Below are 22,564 nucleotides of genomic sequence, written 5' to 3'. Positions count from 1 at the left end.
CGTGTCTTTCTTTTAAAAACCTGTGTTATATACTGAGTTTCTCATCATTTAGGAAATAGGTTTTCATTTGTATCAAGATCATTTTTTCTTAATTGGAATGAACCCCACCTACCCACAATCCTAGTTCCAAAATGCAACTTTTCACCAGGACTCCCTTTTAAATGGAAGCAAAGGACATCAGTAGTTTCTTCTGGGAAAGAGATGAACATTTTTTTTTGATTTTGGTTTAACTATCTAAATAAAATGTTAATATTCAAAGCAACACATTTTTAGACATGTATTCAAAACACCTGGCTATGTGTCAGGTATCAACAATAACTATTCCATAGCTGGGTTGGTTTTAGAATTTGGAAACTTTCTTTTCCTCTATTCATATTTGAATGATAGTTTAATTTGGTCTTCTGTACTTGGGAAGAAAACAAGAAATGCAAAAAGGAAAAAACAAATTAAGAGTCTCCAGAGTGTATTTGGTATTCTCTAAACATAAATCTTGTTCCAAACACTTTCTCTCTCTCCTCTCCCTCCCTCCCTCCCTCTCTCTCTTTCTGTGTGTGTGTGTGTGTCTTTCTTTCATGTTCCTTTAACTTTCTATACTATAGTTGCAGAATCCAAGCTTCTACCCCAGACCAATTAAATCAGAATCTTGATTTTTAATAAGCTCCCCTGATGGCCCACAACACATAAAATTTAATGAATGGTATCCACTGAATATCTAAAATTATAATCAAGGTCAAATATTTTTACCTGGAAACTCTTATTGTCCTACCTCACTTACCCTTCTCTCTCTTTTTTTTTTTTTTTTTTTTTGAGATAGAATTTTGTTCTTGTTGCCCAGGCTGGAGTGTAGTGGTGTGATCTCGGCTCACTGCACCTCTGCCTCCCGGGTTCAAGCGATTCTCCTGCCTCTGCCTTCTGAGTAGCTGGGATTACAGGTGCCCAACACCACGCCCAGCAAATTTTTTTGTATTTTTAATAGAGATGGGGTTTTGCCATGTTGGCCAGGATGGTCTTGATCTCCTAACCTCGGGTGATCCGCCTCAGCCTCCCAAAGTGCTGAGACTATAGGCTGAGCCACTGTGCCTGGCCACCTTTCTCTTTTTTTTGCCCACACCTTCCCAGTATTAATTTTTTCCATTCTCAACTCTTGAAAAAAACTCTACGTAATTTTGATATCCATGAACAGAATCTTTTTAATATCCTGGCTTTTCAGCTCTTTGAATTTCTTTCTTTCATTTATTTTATCCTCTTCTCTTCTCATCATATGGTCTCATGGTTATATCTGAAACCCTGACATTATTAAAAACTGCTAATATAATAATATCAGTTTTGCTCATCCTCCTCATCAGTATCATCTACTACTTTGCAATTTCACTCCTTATGGTATTCAATCTTTAATGAATTTTTGATACCACTAAGGACCTACAATCCATTTGATTCTCCTACTATTTTTATTTTGCATTACTGTTATCACATTTGACTTCTTTACTTATCTGTCCTGAATTCCATGGCCCATAAATAATCACTCAAAGGAATTTTTCCATGGCCCATAAATAATCACTCAAAAGAATCTATCTTCAGTATCCTTACATTTTGTCTTGGTTTGGTATACTCATCTCACAAAACTCATCAGTATCTAAATTAAACTCTTTACCTACTTCTTTCAAGCCTCAGCTCAGCTCAATTTGGCTGAGTGTCCCCCACCTCAAAATCATGCTAATGGTCTTACTTTAAATTAGATATCATTGACCCCAAATAGGACCTTGGGATTGCCTGACAAATATACCACATTTTTCTGTCCCTTTACACACTCTTCTCTACTGAAATCTTCAAACGACATCTCCAACATGTCATCTCTTCCAATGACCATGTATTCCTCTATCCTCAATTTTAGTTGATGACCTTGCTTCTTATTTCACAAATAAAATACAGAAGCATTGAGAAGAGATCTCTCCCTCATACACTTATATCCATATACCTACATGTGGGTGAATTCTTTCCTATTAACAAATGTGAACTGTCCTTACTGCTAGTAAATTCAACCTTGGGCAATAGATGCCAATTATAGCCTAACTGAAGACTTAGCTCTGGAAATTCTTGGGTGTCTCTTACATGATTATTTTTTCTCTTTGTATTGAATTCATCAACATATATCGACTATTACAAATTAGCCTCTCGATGCTCATGTCTTGAAAGCTATCATCCTATTTTTATACTATCTTTTACTGTAACTCCTTAAAAGAATTATCTATATTTGGCTTCAATTTTTCTTTTCCTCTTTATTAAATTCACTCCCCTAAGATTTTGCCTCTAGCTCTCCACTAACACTTTTTGTTTTCAAAGTTAACAATAATCTTCATGTTTCTAAGTGTAATAGTCAATATTAGGTTCTCATTTTGCTTGATCTATCAGCAGTATTTGATACAATTGACCTGCTCTTTCTTTATTGAAACAATTTCTGCACTAGGATTTCAAGATACCACACTCTACTGGCTTCCTTATGTCATTGACCATTCTACTCAATCTGCCTTACTGGCTTTTCATTGTTTCCCTGACCTCTTACTATTGTGTGTTCCAGAGCTCAGTACTTGGCCTCATCTTTATTTGTGCTCTTTCCCTTAGTGACAACATTCATTCCTAATTTTCTGTCTACAGCCCTGAACAGTTTCCTGACTTCTAAACTCTTTTATGCAACTGCCTACTCCATATCTCCAGTTGGATGCTGAACATGCATTTTGAACTTAACATGCCCCAAAATGAACTTCCAATCTTTCTCCTAAAACCTACTTCCACCTACAGTCTTCCACATTTCATTAGATGGCAATTTCATTTGTCCAGTTGCTCAAGCCAAAGACGAAGTCATCTTTGGTTTCTCCACCAAAATAATCCTGTCAGCCCTATCATCAAAATGTATCCTAAGTCTGACCACTTTTTCACAATTACTTCCTTCATCCAAGCCTCCACCATTCCTCATTTGTATTATTGCACAAGTCTTCTGGCTAGTTTGTCTACTTATGTCCTTGTCAACTGACCTTCTAGTCCCTTTCTAATACAGTTGCCACAGTTATTTTTTAAAATCATGTGAGAACTTACCTCTTAAAACCCTTCGACATGTCCATCACACTCAAAGTAAAAGCTGAACTCATTATAATGGTCCTACGTAATCTATACCTTGCTATTTTTTAAGCTTATTTCTACTGTTCCTTCTTTTATGTATTTTAACCTGGCCACAGATGTTTTTGCCTCAGGGCCTTTATATCTGTGATATCTTCTACCTGAAACATTTTTCTCTCACATTCTCCCAACATTTTGGAAGCCTCTATTCCAAGAATGAATTCTACTCACTGCGGTTCCAGCCTCCTAATTTATACTCTCCATGATTTATCTTCAGATATCTATGTCTATATCTAATCTTACTTATTTGTATAAGATCTGTCTCCCCTTGACTGAATTCAACTTCCACAAGAGCAAGCGTTTGAGAAAATTTTGTTCCATCCTGTATCCTTATGCTTTTCAGTGCCACACACATATTTGTGCTCAATATAAATTTTCTAACTGACTGCATAAATACACGAATTTTCTATTACCCCAGTTCTGAGGTCCTAGAATTGCTTGTGGCCCAGACTTTGTGCATTATTGCAAGATTTCTACTTAATCATAGACATATGTATTTTTAAAACTTTGTAATTTATCTATTTCAATATCCTCTCCAATGATGGATTGTTTAAAGGTCTACTTTTCTTGATTGGACACCGAGCACAATTATTTAATGGCTGATCAGATCACTGCTGTCTGTTATGTTTTGTATGGACTCAGCATTGATGAACTACAGGGAGCACTGGCTTTTTTTCATATTCTAATACCAATTACAGATTACTGTGGTGGAAAAAAATCTGTCATAATATCTTTATGGATTTTTACAAGAACCTAGTAAAGTATGATGGACCCTGTGGGTGCTTAAAAGATAGTTTAGTAGTGACTGACTACAGTAATTGAATCAATTTGAAATTAATTATTTGTATCATGATTTTTTTTTTCAGTTTCACAGCAAAGCAATCCTGTTGCAATTTGTTTTTGGTGTTATATACAAGCATAGTGCCCCCATGGAGATCCCAAATATATGTGAATTGATAATAAAGTGGATATTGCTCTTTCTGGCACCTGTTATAGATTTTCAAAGAAATATCACTAGTATATTATCATAGAATTTATTAAACCTGGAAGAATTTCCAAAATATATGTTTATAGTTTTATATTTTAAACTATTCCAAGAAAGAACTCTACTCATTCGTATTCAAACCTCCTGACTGTCTCCCCTCCAATTCATTCTTGTAGTACTGTTGAGTTACATTCCCTCATTGTGGCTCCAATCAAGCCATTTTTCTGCTGGAACCATATTGATGGCTCCCTACTGAATGCCAAATAAAGTCCACATTCATCAATATATGTGTGAAGTTATGAGCTCAATAGCTATTCCATAGTTTATATTCAATATTGCTCAAACTATGTTTTGTCAAATACTTGAGTCACACTGGAGGTTAATCATGTTTTAGTGGAAAAACTATTAGAATCCGAGTGTGTATGGGAGATGTTGAGTTAACATAAAACCAATTTCTTGACTTCAGGACTGTTCACAGCCTTTAAAATTCTTCATGGGGTCTCTGAAAGGGAGATAATCTTGACTATGGGACTATATTTTCTCAAGAGAACCTGCTATTTCTACAGGAGTTTAGTCTTCTCCTGCAACAAGGTGGGAGATGATAACTATAACTTAATCTTTAGCTTATTTTCATGCAATACAAGATTCTGTTCACCACCTAACTGGCTGGTTGCAGTCCTTGGTACTCAGGACAGCCCTTTAGTATTTCTAAAAGTGTATAGAATAGTACTTTACACCTCTGACAGAAATGCCTTAATGACAATTCTCTGTTTGAAAATTCACATAGCTCTGTTTCTCCAGAATTGGTCCCTGGTGACTTTGGTGATATCATGCTTTCCTGGGTGGTGTTGATGCTAGTAGATGTTCTTTGGTGTCTGGGCATTGCAGAGTTAGACATTTATAGTAATTTTCAATGTCTGGGCTTGTTTGTACCCATATTTCTTGGGGAGTCTTTACACATATTTGAAGACTTAGGTGTTGTGATCTAAGCTGTATCTGCTTTAAGGGGAACCCCAAGCCCAATAATGCTGTGGTTCTTGCAGACCCATAGAAGTACCACCTTGATGGCCTTAGACAAGATCTGGGAGAATTCTCTGGATTACCAGGTAGAGACTCTTGCTCTCTTCCCTTACTTTCTCCCAATCAAGTGGATTCTCTCTTTTGGAGCCACCTAAAACTGGAGGTGGCAAAGCCAGCCAGGCCTGTGTCCTTCCCTTCAGAGCAGCAAGTTCCCCCAGGCCCTGGATGGGTCCATAGGTGCTATCTGGGGGTCAGGGTCTAGAGTCAAAAACTTCAGAAGTCCACTTGATGTTTGTGATGGTTAATACTGAGTGTCAACTTGATTGGATTGAAGGATTCAAAGTATTATTCTTGGGTGTGTCTGCGAGAGTGTTGCCAAAAGAGATTAACATTTGAGTCAGTGGGCTGGGGAAGGCAGATCCACCCTTAATCTGGTGGGCACCATCTAATCAGCTGCCAGTGAATATAAAGCAGGAAGAAAAACATTAAGAGGCAAGACAGGCCTAGCCTGCCAGCCTACATCTTTCTCCCGTGCTGGATGCTTTTTACCCTTGAACATGGGACTCCAAGTTCTTCAGTTTTGGGACTTGGACTGGCTCTCCTTGCTCCTCAGCTTTCAGACAGCCTATTGTGGGACCTTGTGATCATGTAAGTCAATAGTTAATAAACTCCCCTACGTGTATATATATATATATATATATATACACACACATATATACATACACATATATACATATATATACACACATACACACACACACATATTATGTATACATTCTAAAGAACTATACATATTAAATAAAATATGTTTATTATGTAATAAACATATATACATATTAAATTTAAAAATATATGTTTATTATGTAATAAATGTGTGTGTTTATATATTATAAACACACACATATATGTCTTATTAGTTCTGTCCCTCTAATATATGTTTATCATGTAATAAATGTGTGTGTGTGTTTATATATGTATATATATGTCCTATTAGTTCTGTCCCTCTAAGAGAACCCTGATGAATACAGTGGTCTATTGCACTTCAGCTGAGCTGACATTCAAACCACAAGACATTGTCCTTCCTACTCTTCTCTCCCTTTTCCAAAGGCGGAGGAACCTCACTCAGTAGCCACCACAACCACTGGCCATGAAGAGTAATGCCGGACTACCACCAATGTTCCCTTAAGGCCCAAGCGTTCTTCAGTCATCTTGTGGTGAATGCTGCCTGACCTGGGACTCACCCTTCAGAGAAGTGGGCTCACCTGTAGCCCAAGACAGGTCCAGAAATGCTGTCTAAAAGTCAAGTCCTGGAAGTGGGGACCCTAAGAGCCCACTTGGTGCTCTACTTGCCCGTGGCTGGGCTGGTACCTAAGGTGCAAGACAAAGTTCCCTTTACTTTTTGCTCTGCTTTTCTCAAGCAGAAGGAGTTTCACACTGTAGCCACATAGCTGGTAATGTACTGGGTCTCACCTGAAGCCAGCAAGTCTCAGAGGCTCACCTAAGACCCTCCACATATTACCTGGGTATTTTTGCTGGTTATTCAGGGCCCAAAGATTCTTCAGTTATCACGTAATGAATGCTGCTGGGACTGGGTTCATCTCTTCATGGCAGTAGGTTCTCTTCTTGCCCAGGGTGTGTCTAGAAATGCTGTCTGAGAGCTAAGTCCTGGAATGGAGGCCTCACAACTCTGACCAGTGCCCTAGCCTATGCAAGACAGAGTCCTCCCTACTCTTCCCTCTCCTCTCCTCAAATGAAAGAAAGGGATCTCTTTTGAAGCAGCAAGTTCTTCAGCCTGGAGTTAGGGGAGGGGTGATGCCAGCACCTGAGACCAGGTATCTCACTAGGTTGTGTGTCCTCCCTCACCCACCCTGGCCAGTTCATTGTCTCTGGGCCCAGTTCAGCGCTAGGACTCACCTAAGAGTTACTGTTTCTATGGCTTAGATTGCCTTTCAAGTTTACTTAAAGACCAGAGCACTTTAGCCCTCAGAGTTAAGGCTCGTGAGAACTCAAGTTCCAGCCACTGGGATCAGCCATTCCCCTCCAGCTAGGGCTGGTTTAAATGCTCCTTCCATGGATGGGCTTCTACTGAGCGTGGCTCAGTTTTCCCTTCTGCTCCAAAAGGACAACACTGAGTTCAAGGCCTCACAATTGCTCTGCTCTCCCTCCTATTGAACCTAGAGATGCTCTCTGCATCACATCACTGTCAGGGGGTTGGCAAGTGGTGGCGTCAGCGATTCAATACTTTTTTTTTTCTATCTTTTTAGTGCCTCCTCTTTCAGCTATACAAAGATAAAACCAGGTGCTATGAGGGTTAACCTGATTTTTGGTTCTTATGAAGGTGTTATTTTTTGTGTAGATAGTTGTTAAGCTGGTGTCCTTGTGGGTGTTGTAGGGGGTGACAGGTGGAGCACTGTACTCCACCATCTTGCTTTGCCTCTCCTCCTTAATGACAATTCTCTGGTTAACTCATAATCACCTGCAAGAATATGACCAGAGGTGAGCTCATCATGGAAGCCTTTCCTGAAATCCCAATATGTGCAGTAATATCCCTTTTCAGAGATCCTACCACATTATATTGACATTGTCTCTTTAGTTGTTTATTTCCTCCACTGCCTCCAGTGCACTGAGAATAGAGAGTGTGTTTATTTATCTTCATATACTTGATGACTTATGTCGTACCTAGAAAATAGCAGGAACTTGATAATTATGTCGAAATAAACTAAAGGTACCAGATGATATATATTTGAAAAGTGGACTATGGACACTATTTTCACATTATGATTTACATACACGAGCATATTCTTTAGTTTATATAGTAATGCATGTCTGTGAAAACAGAGGGAATTAGGATAAAATAAATCGTTGCTAAAAATATATTATTTTCATCCTGTATGTGATAGGCACTCTCTAATTCAGTAATCTGTTAGATTTCCTTCCTTTTTAAAGCATGTATTTCGGATATTAACAAAGAGACACTAATGTTATTTAAAACTGTTTTGAAATGCTTAAGAAACCATATGCACAGACTAGTGTTGCTAATGAGTTTAGTGATTTCATTAGCTCTTTTGCAGTAGTGCCCTGTGATGATTTAGCAAATGGCAGTAAAGAAAGAGGCAATGACGGTAGCTAAAAAGTTTACTTCTTTTGTTGCTTCTTGGACTTTGGCTGATGCTATGAATACAGAGCGTGGATGGAGGAGACCACAAGCTGTGTCTCTTTTCTCCCTATCAGCTGATGGTTGGAAGGAGTCCCAATATACCCAAACCAAGAGAATCCACTGCATGCAGAGAATATCTCTCTTGTCTTAAAAAGGCATGAAGATCTTCTTTTAGGAAATACAAAAGTAATTGTTTAACTCTATGTCAGTTGATTTCAACAGGTATATTCCGGGAAATTATTAATTTTCCTAATGCTTTCTGAATAATCCTTTGTTTAGTGATATAGAATATTAAAAAGTGGCTTAAATAATTTCTTCCCTCAAAGAACATACCATATAATTGGGGAAAGAGAGTAAACTCTCAAATAACTACAAGCAATTCAACATTAGGATACCTGCATTTTGAATAATACAAAATGCTTAAGAGTGTATAGGATTGTTTCCATATGAGCTTCCCAAGGAGGTATTTGTAGAAGAAGGAACATTTGAACCAGACCGTGGTTCAAGTTAGTAATAGAAAATTGAAGACTAAGGAGGGAATTCAAGGCAGAAATAGCAAATGGACACAGACATAGAGATGGCTAATGATGGCATATGTCCAGGAAGTGTCCTGTAATCCAGTTCAGCTGAAGTGTGTGCTTTAGGTAGGGAAACAGTGGTGAATCAGACTAGACTACTTGTCTTGGATTAACATTGATCAGAGTCTTAAATATTAAACTCTTCATACTTAAAAAAAACAAAAATCAGAAGTCATTGAAGGTGTAAGGGCAGAAAATTTTATATTAACAGTGGGTACCAGAGTTTCTGTTAGGGCAAAAATTGTCTGTCATTGGAAAAAATATCTGGACTTTTAAATCAGGATGGCAGAATTAACATATGGTTAAAAATTGTACCTTCCATGGCAAAGATAGAAGATGCTGGAAAATGGGACAGAGTGGAACATGCTAAGAAGTAAAATAGTGCAAAATTCTCCATATGTTTTTTAAAAAAATTAGAAACACTGATTTTTTTAAAAATAAATGTATTAGTTTATATTTTGTATTAAGAATATAAAGAGTGACAATTTGCATTTTTAGAGATAGATTGGTAGAGTAAAATGTGGTTAATTCAATAGGTGCTAGGGAAATAGTAAAATGCTGAGAAAGGCAAATGAAAAATATATGAAAAACAGCAAAAAAAAGGAAATATATGTTGAAATATATCAGTAATCACAATGTATTGTAATATAATTTATTAAAGGTATGAAATAAGAGATTGAACTTTTTTAAAAATTAAAATATATGCATGCTCTTTATGAGTCAATTAAATACTCAACATATTAATAGAAATGTTGCAAATACATATTTTAAAATTAAAGTAATGGTTCTTGACTGCTTTCGTTTCAGCAGCTTTTGAATTCTTAAAAAATACTAAGAACCCGAAAGAGTTTCTGTTCATATGGTTTATAGTCACTGGTATTTACCTTACTAAATTCAAAACAGAGATATTAAAAGAAACAGTTTTAGTGCCTTTAAAAATAACAATAAACCCCTTATATATCAATATAAATAACTTTTTTGAAGAATAACTTTTTTTAAAACAAAAATAAATTAGTTTGAAGAATCGCATTGATTTACAATATTAATCATTTTTAATATCTTAGTTAATAGAGAGTGGTTAGATCCTCAGAGCTGTGCCTACATTCAATCTGTTGCCATACCACGTCATGTAATATTTGGGAAACTCCACCATCACTCATAAGATATGCAGAATAATAAAAAAAAAGACATCTTAGCATTATCAAGAAAATAGTTTTGCTGTCACAGAATCTCTGAAAGGGTCTCAGTGGCCTCCAGGAATCCCTGGACAACACTTTGTGGACTGCTACTATTAAGAAAGCTGGAGGGCAATATTATTGTCAGGCAAAATTAACTTAATGTGAAAAACATTTAGAAAAAACAAAGGGGAGAAGTTTGTGCAAAAAAGAAGCAATATCAGGAAGATATAATTATTACAGACTTTCATGGACTTAACATCAGAATTTTGAAATATATCAAGAAAAATTTGATAGAACCACAGCAAATTACTTAGAGCTTCATAATCATTCCAGGAGATTATACTCTCACATAATCATCAGAAGAGAAATAATTATTGACATAAATGATTTAGTAATACAGTTGGTAAGTTTGAGCTAATAGGTATACAAAGAACTTTACAGAGCCAAAATAGAGAACACATTCTTTTAAAACAATGAAATTATTGAAAAACTTTATGTATTTGAAAGCCTAGAAGAAATTGATAGTTTTCTAGAAACATATACATTACTAAAATTCAACAAGATGTTTTAAAAATATATAAATCTTGATGGTATATTAGGCCATGAAAAGAATCTCAACAAATTCAAATTATTAGCTTTTTATAGATCATATTTTCTGAGCATGATGCTTGAAATTAAATACCAACAACTATGAGATAGTGACAAAAATCTCCATACATTTGAAACTTTAAAAATGGACTTCTCAATAATTCATGATTTAAATAGAAAATCATAGGAAAAATTAGGTGGTCCTTATATCACTTTGGAGTAAAACTATTATCTTAAATTTATTTCTTCAGAGACAGACACTGATGGTAACTAAGCTAATTAATTAACTCAAAAGTTGGGTGGGATTGAAAAGAAATATAACTAAATACAAAGAAGAAAATAAAAAATAAAAAATTTAAATTTAATGAATTTAAAAACAGACTAACAATTGGAAAAACAAATGTGGAGAAAACCAAAGTACTTATCTTTTTCTTAAATAATGATAAATGAAACTCTGGCAAAGTTTCAGAAAGGAAAAAATTGATTTATAATATTAGAAATAAAATGGACTCCATAGGCAAGTAGGCATAGTTTTTAAAAAATGTTATAAACAATCTGAAAAAAGTTATAAACAATGTGAAAAACTAGGTGAAATGAAAAATTTTTTAGAAACATGGAAATCACCAAAATTAATAACTATGTTTTTTTTTTAAAAACCTGACCAGATAAAACAGTGTACAAGAATACAATCAGTAGCAAAAATTTCCTCCACTATGTGCTGCCAAATCCAAATGTTGTTATGGGTTTTAGTAAAATTTGAAGAATAGAATTTTTCTATCACATGCAACCTGTTATTTATATTGGAAAAGAGAGCTACAAAAAATTTAGCAGGACAGGATAACATTGATATCTAAACTAGACAAACAAAACTATTAGCTAATTTCATTTAACAAAAATTCTAAATAAAATGTTAAATTAAATCCAACCATATGTTAACACATACTCACAGATTCATACAAACACATGTACAAATACATTACCTGACAGACTATGTCTTGGGAGTTTATGGATAATTCACTATATAAAAAAGACTTGATGACCAAGAACCCAAAACCAAATGCAACAAAAACAAAGATAAATATGTGGGACCTAATTAAACTAAAGAGCTTCTGCACAGCAAAAGGAATAGTCAGCAAGTAAACAGACATCCTACAAAGTGGGAGAAAATCTTCACAATCTATATATCTGACAAAGGACTAATATCCGGAATCTACAAGAAACTCAAACAAATTAGCAAGCAAAAAACAAACAATCCATCAAAAAGTCAGCTAAGGGCATGAATAAGCAATTCCCAAAAGACATACAAATGCCAACAAACACATGATAAGGTGCTCAACATCACTAATTATCCGGGAAATACAAATCAAAACCATAATGTGATACCACCTTACTTCTGCAAGAATGTCCATAATCAAAAAATAATAGATGTTGGCATGGACGCGGTGAAAAAGGAACACTTCTACACTGCTGGTGGGAAGGTAAACCAGTAAGACCGTTATGAAAGCCAGAGTGGAGAGTCCTTAAAGAACTAAAAGTAGAACTACCATTTGATCCAGCAGTACCATTACTGGGTATCTACCCAGAGGAAAATAAATCATTACACAAAAAAGATACTTGCACACACATGTTTATAGCAGCATAATTCGCAATTGCAAAAATATGAAACCAGCCCAAATTCCCATCAATCAATGAGTGGATAAAGAAATTGTGGTACATATATATATGATGGAATATTATTCAGCCATAAAAAGCTGCATTCGCTGCAACCTTGATGGAGCTGGAGACTATTATTCTTAGTGAAGTAACTCAGGAATGGAAAACCAAACATTGTATGTTCTTACCTATAGGCAGGAGCATATGAGGATGCAAAGGCATAAAAATGATACAATGGACTTTGGGGACTCAGGGAGAGGGTGGAAGGGGGGTGATGGATAAAAGACTATAGATTGGGTTCAGTGTACACTGCTTGGTGATGAGTGCACCAAAATCTCAACAGTCATCACTAAAGAATTTACTCATGTAACCAGATACCACCTGTTTCTCCAAAAAACTATGGAAAAAAAATCTATCAATATAATTCAACACATTCAAGGATTAAAGGAGGAAAACCTGATCAGATCGGTAGATACAAAACCAACACTAAAAGTTCAATAATTACTCATTATAAAAGAACTCTGAAGTTAGAATTATGAGGGATCTGGCTTGGCCTTATAGAAGGTAGCAACTAATAACCTTCTGTAAAAGCCATACTTTGCAGTGAAAACTTAGAAGCATTTCTGTGTGACTCAGGAATAAGATAAGATTACACCTTTCCTGCAGACAGATCAATATGTAAAGGGGAAACAAGAGATATATAGTATGAAAGAAATAGACTAAATTTACATCATTTTATAGATAATATAATCTGCATAGAATATCCAAGATTATTAATAAGCAAAACTTCAGAAATTACAAAAGAATTTAGAAAAGTGTAAATTCTTCAAAATTAACATAAAATTAAAAGTAATAGCACTTCTTTATAGACATTACTCTTGCTCACTGCTTTTTCTTTTCTTCCTAGATAACATAGAGAACTATATTTCCCCAGTTTTTTCAGAGCCAAACAGAGACACATGGCTAGATCTTTCAGGGGTTATTTCTCCAGAATGCTTCTCAGATGGACTTGTTTTATTTTTGAATGACAATTGCATGTTGAACTCAATATGCCTACCCTTCCTTAAAGATGAAGGTCATTTCACATACCTGGCTCATTCCTGTAAGAGCAATTCTTTTCTGGGAGGCTCCTTAGCCCATGCAAAATAAATTTTGCAAGGCTTTTGTGTTTCCCACTAATTAATGTCCAGTCATATCTAAACCTTATGAGTGGATATAGTTTAAGTATCATCTGGCAAACCTGATATTGATCCATTTCAATATCAGAGTTAAACAGAGTTAAAGATTCTAAATAAAAGCAAAAAATTGATAGCTAAATTGTTTCCATTGAGAGTTTCTTCAATAAAAGCACTTTTAAATTAGAACTAAAAATATCTATTGTGAGGTCAGGCATTTAGCATATACCCTTAAATGATAAACACTTATTCACCTTTAGTGGATATAAATGGCTGTGACATGATGCAGCCCACATCCAAAATTTTATTTTAAAATCTCAGCATTATGAAAGATCAAAATACATTTGGTGTTGGTGTGTTTTGTTTCTCTCATAATTCCACTTCTAATTTTAGCCTGCCTTCTTTCCATATCCTGTAGCTTTTCAAGATGTTTGGTTGTACAACTTAGTTGAGATTCCTCAAGAGAGGAATCTCATTGCTCAAGAGAGGAAAATCATTGCACGAAAGACAACTACTGGTTTTTAAAGATATTTACTATGGCTACATTTGAGCCACTTGTGATGTCAGTATTGGTCAGTGTGTGGGCAGAAGGCTAAAGATGTCCCCCCAAGATTCCTGTCCTCTGGTTATTTAATCAAATGCTAATCTAGACACTGCTGGGAAGGTTTTTTGCAGATAACTTAAGGGTACTAATTAGTTGACTTTTAGGGGAATGCTCTTGGATTATCTGGTTAGGTTCAATGTCTCATTGAGTCTTTAAAAGCAGGAGAGGAAGTCAGAGAGATTTCAAATATGAGAAAGATTAAATGTACTGTTGCAGGCTCTGACATGGAGGAACCCCCGTGAAATAATTGGAGAGAAGCCTCTAGGAGCTGAGGGTTGCCCCCAGCTGACAGCCAGCAAAGAAATAAGACCTCAGCCTTACAATTCCAAGAAACTGGATTCTGCCAACAACCTGATTGAGCTTGGAAGAGGGTCCTTCTTGGGGACTCTCAATAAGAGACCAGTGAGCTGATAATTTGATTATATCCTTGTGGTTTCTAGAGCAGTAAAACTAGTGGAGTCAATCTATATATCTGACCTACAGAACCATGGGATAATGGATGTTTGTTGTTGTTGTTGTTGTTGTTGTTTTATTTTTTTTAATAGTTTTGGGTTCACAGCAAAATTATGAGGAAGGTACAGAGATTTTCAATACATCTCCTGCCCCTTCACATGCACAGCCTTTCCCATTATCAATACCCACGACCTAAGTGCTACATTTGTTACAATTAATGACCCTACATTGACATATTATAATCACCCAAAGTCCATAGTTTACATTAGAGTTCACTCTTGGTGTTGTACATTCTATGGGTTTGAACAAATATAATGACACATATCCACCATTATCGTATGATAAAGAGTGTTTTCACATCCCTAAAAGTCCTCTGTATTAATCTCTCACTTCTCCCAGCCTCTGACTACTGATCTTTTTACTCTCTCCATAGCTTTGCTTTTTCCAGAATGCCATATTGTTGGAATCATATGGTATGTAGCTGTCTCAGATTGGCTACTTGCACTTAATAATACACATTTAAGTTCCCTTTATATCTTTACATGGCTTGACAACTCATTTCTTTTTAGTACTGAATATTCCATTATCTGGATGTACCACAGTTTACCCATTCAAGTACTGAAGGACATCGTGGTTGTTTCCAAGTTTTGGTGATTATTAATAAAGCTGGTATAAACATTCATGTGCAGGTTTTTGTACAAACATGCTTTTTTCAAATCCTTCGGATAAATACCAAGGAGTGGGATTGCTGGATCATAAGGTAAGTGTATATTTATTTTGTAAGAAAATGCCAAACTGTGTTCCAAAGTGACTACATTTTGCATTCCTACCAGCAGTGAATTAGAGTTCCCTGTTGCTCCACATCTTTACCAGCACTTGTGTTGTCAGTGGCCTAGGTTTCAGCTATTCTGAAGGTGTGTATCTGTATCTCATTGTTGTTTTAACTTGTACTCCCCTGATGACAATGATTGTGGAGTATCTTTTTATATGCTTATTTGCTGTCTCTATATCTTCTTTGGTGAGGTGGCTGTTAAGTACATTTGTACATTTTTCAATTTTTGGTACATTTTTGGTACATTTAGTACATTTTTCAATTGGGTTGTTGGTTTTTTTACTGCATTATTGGGTAGAATATTTTAAGCATTCTTTGTATATTTTGGATAACAGTCCTTTATCAAATATGTCTTTTGCAAATAGTTTCCCCAACTCTTTGGGTTGTCTTCTCATTCTCTTGACATTGTTTTTTTTTTTTTTTACAGAGCAGATGTTTTTAATTTTAATAAAGTCCAACTTATTAATTATTCCATGGATCATGCCTTTGGTGTTATATCTAAAAGTCATTGCTGAATCCAAGGTAGATTTTCTCCTATATTATTTTTGAATATTTTACCATTTTGTTTTTTACATTAGGCTATGATCTATTTTGTGGTAGTTCTTGTGAAGGGTGTGAGGTCTGTGTCTAGATTCATTTTCTTGCATATGAATGTCCACTTGTTTCAGCATTATTTGTTGAAAAAAAAAACTATCTTTTGTCCATTGTATAGTCTGTGCTCCTTTGTCAAAAGTTGATTGATTAGATTTACGTGGGTCTATTTCTGGGCTCTTCTTTCTGTTCTATGAATCTGTCTGTTCTTTCACTGATACCACACTACCTTGATTACTATAGCTTTACAGTAAGCCTTGAGGTCAGGTAGTGTGAGTTCTCCAACTTTATTCTTTTAAAATATTTTGTTGTCTATTCTGGGTCTTTTGCCTCTCTGTATAAACTTTAGAATCAGTTTGCCAATATCGACAAAATAACTTTCTGGGATTTTGATTGGGATTGCATGGAATCTATAAATTAAGTTGGGAAGAATGGGCATTGTGACATTATTGAGTATTCCTACCCATGAATATAGCATATTTCTCTATTTAGTTCTTCTTTGCTATCTTCCATTAGAGTTTTGCAGTTTTCCTCATACACATGTTGTACATATTTTGTTAGATTTATTCCTAAGTATTTCATTTTTGGTGGTGTTAAGGTAAATGATATTATGTTTTTAATTTCAAATTCCACTTGTTCATTACTGGTACTATTATATCCCTTTATCATTATGCAAAGCTTTTCTTTATCCATAATAACTTTCCTTGATTTGATGCCTGTTCTGTCTGAAATTAATTCCTTGTTTATTTTCTATTCTTTATGTCTTTTGATTAGTTATTTCTTTTCTATTTGATTCCTTATTTCTTTTGATTATTTCTTTTCTGTTTGATTCCTTATTCTTTATTCCTTTTTTCTATTTTTTGATTCCTTATTTCTTTTGATTGGTGTTAGCATGGTGTATTTTTCTCTATCCTTTTACTTTTGGTTTACATGTGTTTTTATATTTAAAGTTGGTTGCTTTAGAAAACATGTATCTGGGTATTTGGGACTTATTTTTTGATCCACTCTGACAATTTCTATCTTTTAATTGATGTAGTTATATCACTGACATTTAAAGTGATTATTGATATAATTGGATTAATATCTACCATATGTTACTATTTTACATTTGTTGTCCTTGTCTTTATTTTGAATTTTTTTTTCACTCTTTTTTTACTTTTATTGTTCTAATTGAGCATTTTATGATTTCACTTTCTCACCTTTGTTAACATGTTATACATTTAAAAAAATTTTTAGTGGTTGTGCTAGAGTTTGCAGTATATATTTACAACTAATCAAAATCCACTTTCAAATAACACTATACCACTTCAGCAGTTGTGAGTACCCCAAATAATCCTACTTCATTTTGTTCCTTGTATCATTACTGTTATATATTTTACTCATATGTACATATTTATAAATACAGACATATATAAGCAAATATAAATGAATACATTGTTGCTGTTATTATGAACAAATTGTTACATGCTAAATCAATTAAGTAAAAAAATAAAAATTTTCATTTTACCCTCACTTATTTCTTCTTCAATGGTCTTTTTTTAAATGTAGATCTGAGTTTGTGACCTATATAATTTTCCTATATAATTTTCCTTCTCTCTAAAGAACTTATTTTAACATTTCTTGCAAAGCAGATTTACTGGCAACAGATTCCCTCAATTTTTATTTTCATTTTTTGGTTTTCACTGTTGAAGGATAATTTCATAAACTGCAGAATTCTAGGTTGGTATCTTAACTCTCTCAACACTTTAAATATTTCATTCCATTCTCTTCTTGCTTGCATGGTGTCTAAGGAGATGTCAGATATAATTCTCATTTTTGTCCCTTCATAGGTAAGGTATTTTTGTCTTCATACTTCTTCTGAAATGTTTTCCTTATCTTTGATTTTCTGTAGTTTAAAAATGTCATGTCTAGGTGTAATAATGGTATAGGTGTTTTTTATTTTATTTTTTATTTTTGCATTTATCCAGTTTAACGTTCTCTGTGTTTCCTGGGTTTGTGGTTTGGTATCTGATATTAATTTGGAGAAATTCCAAATTATTATTGTTTTAAATATTTCTTCTTCTTTTCGTTTCTTGCTTCTCCTTCCAACATTCCCATTATATGTATTTACACATTTTGTAGTTGTGCCACAATCCTTAAATATTCTGGTTTTTTTTTTTTTCAGTTTTTGTTATACTCACTTTTCAGTTTTGGAAGTTTCTACTGAGATATGCTCAAGATCATAGATTTTTTCCTCAGCTGTGTCCAGCCTACTAATAAGCTCCTTGAATGCATTCTTCATTTCTGTCACAATGGTTCTGATCTCTAGTGTTTCTTTTTGGTTCTTTCATAGGATTTCCATATATCTGCTTACACTGTTCATCTGTTCTTGAATGCTGTCCAGTATCTATTAGAGCCCTGAGCATATTAATCATAGTTGTTTTATATTCCTTGTCTGACAAGTCCAACATTTCTGCCATATCTGTTTCTGATGCTTACTCTGTCTCTCCAAATTGTATTTTTGCCTCTTGGTATGTCTTGTGATTTTTTCTTAACAGCCGGACATAATGTACCTGGTAAGAGGAACTGCTATAAATAGGCCTTTAGCAATGTGGTAGTGAGGTGTGTGGGGAGGAGAAATTTACTGTATAGTCCTATCATTACATTTCAGTCTTTTAATGGGCTAATGCTACTGAACTGTGAATGTCACAAGTCTTTCTAGGTTTTTTTCTTCCCCCTTAGGTGGAACAGGTTGGCTGACATGAGCTGGAATTGGATATTTCCCTTCCCTCAATCAGTTCTGCTCTGATAAAATCCCAGCAGATCAGGATCTGGTGAAATCATATCTCTTGAGGTAAAGCTTGTTAAGAAGAACAGAGTACTCTGGTGAATTGCAAAATGGTTCCTTTTCCCTTTCCCTTACTAGAAGCATGAAGGAACTTTTCTCTCATATTTACTGTGGGAACCTGGTGGAGTTCCTGGAGGTAAATCTCACAGTATTGTGGCAGTCTCCCTGTGATTGGGTCTCCCGGAGTTTTTAACTCTCAGACTTGTCCACACTGAGCCGCTAGCAATTCATCAATAACAGCTCAGGTTTTCCTACCCTGGCACTGGTTCCCCTAGCAGTGTCTCCTCATGAGTCACTGCTCAGTGAAGCCAAGACTCCCTGTATTTATCTATCTGTCTCTCCAATCTTGGGGCTAATGGTTTGCCCTATGTCCTTATCTTTATTACAGATTCAAGAAGAGTTGTTGCTTTCTCAGTCTGTTCAGCTTTTTACTTGTTTGAAAGAATGTTGACTTTAACCCTTTTGCCATTTAGAAAAAAGAAGTGCAGCTCACTGCCAGTGCTCATTTAATTTTACATAAACATGCTCTTTGAGGCTGAAGCAAATATGACTGATTTTCAACATGAAAATGAAATATAAAAACTGGTATTGACATTATTTCTAAACAGAACTAACATCAGAATAGTCTGAATCATCAGAATCATCTGTTTCGGAAATATCGTATTCATCCAATGAATCTTCAGCCAACAACTGTTCGAGAATGATGTTAACATCATGTGTAGGAAAGCTACCATTTCTGGGATTTCACATTTTTAGCTATCAAGAATTACTATATTTTGTAAATGGAAATACCACCACTAAAACTAGAATGCTATAAATAGAATGATGTCTTTTGTTTCCAAAGTTGATATACTAGAGTGATACAAAAATAATAATAAATGCAAGATATTTTGTGGCAAAGTTATTTTGGGGTAAATGCCGCAACCAAAAGCACTGCCAGCAAGTATTCTCAGGGCAAATGGGAGAAGGGTTTTAAGCTTATTTAAATATGAAACTGGAACACAGAAGTCCCCACAGGTATTGCTTTAAGCTGCTATGTTTGTGGTAATTTGTTGTAGTAGCAATAGGAAACTAATATAACCAGCATGAAATCACTTCAAGGCAGAGTGTAAGAAAAGTTCCTAAGTCAGTGTGATGTCACTTCAGGAGAGACTATGGTAAGACTTTCTTTTCCTGAATAAAATTACTACTGGGAAGATAGTTAACATCATTAGACTAAATACATGAGTATTGCAGAATTTTTGCTTAAATATTTGAGACCGAGATACAAAAAAAAATTTGGAGAAGTGTTTTCTTTTTTTTTGGTAGGCATGTTTATATGAAAGCTCTATTAGCTTTCTCTAAGGATCATCTTGGAGTATTTTTACCTCTGAAAACCATTAATGTATTTGATATGATTCTTTTTTAAAAATTTAAATTTGTGCACAACTTTTTGAAACATATCTATTGAATATAAGTGGTGAGTTTATAGGCCATATCACTGTACTACTTTATTATTTTTCAAATTAATTGACTTTTGAAAATTGGTTTTTATTAGCACCAATTCCAGAAAATAAATTATCAAAGAGGAAAAGGAAAAATCCTCTAACTGTACCCATTGTTGAATGTTGCAACCCTATACCTGCAATTATTGGTTGAAATAAAATTCAAATATCCATGCTTTTATTTGAATCTAAATAAAAATATTTACTTTACCTACATTTTAAAAATGTATTAACTATTTGTGAATTGTTTGATTAGATTAAATACCCTAACTGAATCCTGTTTGATAAAAATGCAAAAAAGGGGGCTTATTTGCCCATATAGTTTACTATTTCAGGTGGGAAGTTATATCAAGTTGGCCAAAGCAAATGCTTGTGTCACTAATAATTATGTGTGTGGACTCTCGCAGTTGTGGTGGACTACCCTAGGGAGTAATTGACATAGTTGTTTGTTGGCCTGTTGGCTAACCTGTACTTTCTGACTTTTCTCTATGTCCTGTACCTCCAAAGGAAATATGACCTGACATGCTTGGAAACTCCATCTACTGAGTATGACCTTGTATAATGTGAGTTTGCTGGGCCTGCTTTGAAGAGGTGACCTGACTCTGAGCAGATCACCCAAGTTAAAAAAAGAAAACTAATTAGGCACTAAGAAAAGTCCCATTCTTTTGAGACTGAAAGCATTCCATTTGGTTTTGTGCACATTCAAATGGTCTGAAAGAGTTAATAGTTTCCGAAAATAATGTCTTGTTGAAAAATAATGATGACTGCATTTATTTGGGTTATCAGTGGAAGAAATAAATATAAATTCTATTTTCCTAGTACATACATTCTGAGGTAATCTATTTTATCTAGGACAGCTATCTTGAAATTATTTTCTTGATAAGTTCAGAATTTTCTACAGTTTAAACTAAAATGTGAATTAATCATTGATTACATTATAATGTATAGCTTTGTTTTGTTTTGCATCCTAACACATTACTTAGGAAAGTCATTACTTAGCTAAAATTATCTGCTTAAAGGCATGGAGTTGAGGGGGATTTTCAGAAGCTACATTATAAAGCGATCGACATCAACTAGTCTTTTAATGTTAATAATAGATTCTGTTTTCCTCTGTTTTTCCTCAAAGAAACTTAACAGATATTATGGGAAATATCTTATTAAAATGTCCCTATAACAGTCATAAAGGAAGAGGATTATTTATTTTAAAGCTAGAGAAACTCAGATATTAGGAAGTATATCTTATATAAAATATATATTAAATAACGTTTTTTGCTCACCTGTAGGAGAGAAACTCTTTGTCCAATAGTAGATTTTAGCCTGATTCTCCATGAGATGACCTAATGAAATCTGATCAAAGATTCTCATTTGACCAGTCACCCTGCCCTTCCTCTACAACTCTCTGTTTATTTCCAATTTAAACTGGTGTCAAGCTCTCCTCAGCTGATGACCCAGATATTTCTGCACTTAATCATCTTGCCTGAAATGAGTAAGGATGAAGTTTCTATTTTGTCCTTCTTAGCCTATTTCCTTGATCCGCCATGGACCCTGGTTGTAATGATCACGCAGGTCCTCTATCTATGCATGCCAGAGATTCTGGACAGACAAGTATGGGGACATCCCTTTCTTTATTTGATTCTTTTGTCAATTTTTTATAAAAGTTTTATTGCTTTCAGTCCTTTGGAGAAATGGAAGCTGAATGCTAACCCCAAGGACTTCTGTGGCCTATCATGAACTGGGCGTGAAATAAGAGTTTCTTGGAGAAGTAGATTCCTTGCAGTTTCTGAGACAAAAACTGGACTTCTTGTGATGAAAAGAAAGCACAGTCAGAATACAAACTGATAATGGATTGGGTACAAGTGGCCAGCATCTTAGACTATGGAAATTTGCTGTTGGACATTAAAGCATGACACAAGTTACCGAAGAAGAGAGAAGCTGCTACAGTCCGTAACAAAAAAGGCTGTACTGTTAGCTAGCCAAACACATACACAGAAACCTGGAAAAGAGTTAGTTTTCTTTCTTTTCATGTTCAAATGACATAGTCTACCTGATGCAGAAACTCTCACATGGCAAAGGTTAATTAGAGGTTTCCATGGACTATATCCCTTGCTCCTGGGCTACAACAGGACATGAGGCTTAGCCTAACTCTCTCCACATGCAACAAATTGCCACCCTTGTTTGGCAAAAAGCTTTGCTTCTTTTGGACCTTCTCGCCTTCATCCTCTCTATAGTTCCAGCGGTTCAACTTCCTTTCATTCAGCTTCTAGTGTA

The 22,564-nt window shown here is 35.0% G+C and overlaps 1 long non-coding RNA gene across 1 annotated transcript in view; it reads right to left on the bottom strand.

The window, feature by feature from the left end:
- Nucleotides 1-21,713, bottom strand: part of LOC100613634 (uncharacterized) — a 73,389-nt gene extending 51,676 nt beyond the window's left edge. Inside the window, exon 1 of the long non-coding RNA XR_680196.5 lies at nucleotides 21,574-21,713. This is a non-coding gene — a long non-coding RNA (uncharacterized LOC100613634). The remainder of the gene's footprint in view (nucleotides 1-21,573) is intronic.
- Between the last annotated feature and the right edge of the window lie 851 nt (nucleotides 21,714-22,564).

The sequence above is a fragment of the Pan troglodytes genome, chromosome 4 (assembly GCF_028858775.2).
Source record: "Pan troglodytes isolate AG18354 chromosome 4, NHGRI_mPanTro3-v2.0_pri, whole genome shotgun sequence".
NCBI lineage: Eukaryota > Metazoa > Chordata > Mammalia > Primates > Hominidae > Pan > Pan troglodytes.
This window is presented reverse-complemented; position numbering and strand designations above follow the sequence as displayed.